A 3,680-nucleotide genomic window follows, 5' to 3' on the forward strand; every position below is an offset into this window, starting at 1 on the left:
AAGTCCTGTTCTGCTAAAAATATTTTTTTTTTATTTTTACAAAACCCATCTTTTTTTTTTTTCATAACAAAATTTTAAAGTACTTCTGTACCTTCCTGCATAACATCAAGACATGGAAGGAAGAGATGCTGTCACATGTAACTCAACACCAGAAAACACAACACGCCGTCCTAGGGACTACTCAGAAGGGAGGGGGAACGCGGCAATCAAAAGTGGTCTTATGCATACATATAGTGCAGTCATTGGAAGAAAACAATCAAATCTCCAAGTATAAGCAAGTCTAAGATGATCTAGTGTAAAGCAAAAAAGTGCTCAAGTATAGAGAATTACTCTTAAAATCTGATTGCATTCATTCTTAGAATAGGTTGTGACAAATCAAACAGCAAGGGTATGCAAATGCCCCGCGGTCACCTGGTCTCCAAGGGGAGTTGGAACAGGAAGGTCATTTGCGGAGCAGTCTGCGGGGGACGGGCGGGGGGCGGGCGCCCTGCTGCGCTGCTTTTGGGCGGCCAGCCCCCTCCCCTCTCCCCCCGCCCCCCCCAGCCCCCCTGCCCAGCAGAAAGCGCGTGCAGTAGCTCACGGACTAGCACACCATTTGCCTTATCCCCCGAACGTGGAGGAATAATCACAGCGACAACGATAGTAATCATTTTTGAAAGTGGAGAGAGGGGAAATAAATACTCTTAAATTAGCTCTGAACTTAAAGAGAGCACACAGGTCCTGCGAGACACACGCCATTCCAGTGACAGAGGGTTCCGAGGGGCACAGCGCTCTCGGGGAGAGAGGGGAAGGCTGCTCCAAAGTCTACGGATACTGCAAAAGGAAATCTTCGCGCGGTCCACCTCTAACAAGCCCCTGTCTGAACTGAAGTTCCCAGAGTCACACCATGTAATGCTCAGGAGTTAACTTAAAAGTGCTGTTTAAGCTGCTTTGAATCTTCTGCCAAATTTCCATGGCTTGATGTTGTCTTACAATAAATTACTTATCTCATCTCTTACAGTTAATCCATATGCCATTTCCTTGGAATGCAAAAAACCTCATTTACTGCCCCCACCATACACCATCCTCCTAAAACAAACAAACAAAAAAATCACATAATATTTCCAAGCATTGTTCAAAAATAAAGCATTTTTTTGCAACCGATTCTTGCTATGAAACAATATGCACACAAAATGTATTTCTTAATTCCATAAAATCCTCCAACATGAGGCAAAATGATAATGTCTAAAAAGTGGCTGAGAGGCCACCACATGATCATTCAAAGCTGTGGGTTTTTTTTTTTTTTTGTCCATTTCAGTCCAAAATACTAAAACATTTAATCACTAAAGCATTAAAAAGAATTTACACTCTATTTATTTTGATCAGCTTACCTCTTCAGAAATATATATACCCCCCGGTGTGCAGACTTTAGCAGCCATAAACATTACATGGCATTTGTCACACTATGTCAGCTCATATGAAAACGTACAAAATGTGGATGTATTCAAAAACTATTCTGCAGGTAACGATCTTTAAAGCAAGACAGAAAATCATCATGAAGTCTTGTGAGCGTAACACTGTTTCCAACAGAAATAGGTATGTGACACTTTCTGGCGAGTCACAGCAGCAAGGAGGAAGAGGCCCCCTTCCAACAAGGTCCCGCCACCTCAGCAGCCGCTCAGACCTGGATTCCTCTCACAGCGTGCTTTATATTTTCCAGGAGGGCTTTATTTTCTGGGCTCTGATAACGGTCTTGATTTGTATACATGTCCGTCAAAGTAGTCACGTATGCATCAAAATTTTGTTCATTGATTGGATCCTACGAGATACCAAATAGTAGTTCATACACAACTTTTACTTTCTTAATAGGATACTCACATCAGCAAAAAATAGCAGCAAAGCGTGGCACTGCTGTCTTTACATCACTTACGCGCCCCACTCAGCGTACTTCGTCTGACGGGGCGCAGGGGCACAGCCACCGAGACAGACCTCTACCCCACGCCGTGCACTGCGGGGGACCGCCCGGCGCCTCGGGTCGCGCCCCTAGTCACTTACCATGTGTGGCAGCTGGATATTAGCTAGACTGTGAATTAAGGACTGGCTCAGGTTGGCCAGCTCATGGAGAAGGGACTCGTTCTGCTGCTCGATCACTTTGTTCTCCTCTTCGATGGTCTTCAGGCTGCTCTCCATCGTGGTGATCTGGAACGCACAAATTGGGGTGACATGTAACACAAGGCAGGCCGCCGTCTGCCCGCGCCAGGAAAAAAGCCCTTCTGCTTTAACAAAAAGGCTTCCGTGGCCAGAGCCGGTCATTTGAAGGGTTCGGTTTTTGCCCTTCAACTCATTACACTTGCAAGTTCGGTAACCGGACGCTGGGGCTCAGCTTTCTGGGGAGGGGTTCATGGGCTGTGTCAGCTGTTACCCAGCGTTTGCAAAGCTCTGCTGTCCTCACCCATGGCCTATCACAGGATGACATCTCCGTCAACCACTCTGACCCTCCCTGCCGCCGGGGCCACCTCCTTCCAGCCCGCATCTAGTTCTGCCACAGGGAGGTCCTGAACTGTGATTTACTGGAGAGGCGGGTCACCGTCTTGTTCACAGGTGCCAGGTGCCCTGCGTTCATGTCCACAGCCGCCCGTCCCTGCTCCCTGCGGCTCCTCGGGTGGAACAGGCAGACGCCCTCCTTATCTGCAGGTGGAGGGACGAGGGCCGCATTCCTGCCTCGCGGGCAGGCCTATTCGGCTTCCTGGTATTTGCCAGAGGGGATCTAACTGTCCTCAGTCTCCCTGCCCCCCTCCAGCCAGGTGACCCGTGACTGACACAGCCAGGTGCGCACACAGGCGGACGAGGGGAGCTGCCCCGACCTGTCTGGGCTGCAGGGTGCACAGCCAGGACCAGGCAGGCCCGGTGCAGGGACCGAGGGCACCGTCAGGGCCCAGGACACGGGGACATGAGCCCGGGCCCTCACGTGGAAACTGCCTTTCCCCTGAGTTACCTTAAACGCCCCCCAAAGTCTGCCCCCCCCCGTTTCTCATGGACGGATCCCCCGCTCCCGTTAGCCGGCCTGGTGCTTTCCCAGGGAGCCAAGAGACGGGGGTCGAAGGGCTGTTGCCTCCCCCGCACTAGGGTGAGTCAGGCCGACTCTGGGTTGTTTTCTGGAAAACAGAAATGACAGGACGTGCTCTGGGAGCATCTCCTGGAGAGACATGCACGGTATTTGCGCTAGGAAGACCTTTGTTATTCCTGCACTTCTGATCCAGTCAGGGGTCCCCACTAAAGTGATGTACCCCAGAAACGTCCTGGATTGCTCCTCTGCTCTGGCTGCCTGCCCTCAGGCCCTGTCTCTCTGCCCCAGGCCCTGTCTCCCTGACTCAGACCCTGCCTCCCTGCCCCAGGCCCTGTCTCCCCGCCCCCAGGCCTTGCCTCCCTGCCCCCAGGCCCTGCCTCCCTGCCCCAGGCCCTGTCTCCCTGACTCAGACCCTGCCTCCCTGCCTTCAGGCCCTGTCTCACTGACCCCAGGCCCTGTCTCCCTGCCACCAGGCCCTACCTCCCTGCCCCAGGCGCTGTCTCCCTGACTCAGACCCTGCCTTCCTGCCTCATACCCTGTATCCCTGCCCCCAGGCCCTGCCTCCCTGCCCCAGGCCCTGCCCCCCTGCCCCCAGGCCCTGCCTCTCTGACCCCAGGTCCTATCTCCCTGCCCC

General features: G+C 52.4%; 1 long non-coding RNA gene across 1 annotated transcript; it reads right to left on the reverse strand.

The window, feature by feature from the left end:
- Positions 1–1,218: 1,218 nt before the first annotated feature.
- On the reverse strand, positions 1,219–3,352 carry LOC145718045 (uncharacterized). The gene is made up of 3 exons (XR_014141550.1): positions 2,432–3,352; positions 2,035–2,178; positions 1,219–1,798 (listed from the first exon to the last, which is right to left on the reverse strand). It is a non-coding gene; the product is annotated as an uncharacterized LOC145718045 (long non-coding RNA).
- Positions 3,353–3,680: the final 328 nt, after the last annotated feature.

The sequence above is a fragment of the Leptonychotes weddellii genome, unplaced genomic scaffold (genome assembly GCF_054177405.1).
Source record: "Leptonychotes weddellii isolate Sample4059 unplaced genomic scaffold, ASM5417740v2 HiC_scaffold_10345, whole genome shotgun sequence".
Taxonomy (NCBI): domain Eukaryota; kingdom Metazoa; phylum Chordata; class Mammalia; order Carnivora; family Phocidae; genus Leptonychotes; species Leptonychotes weddellii.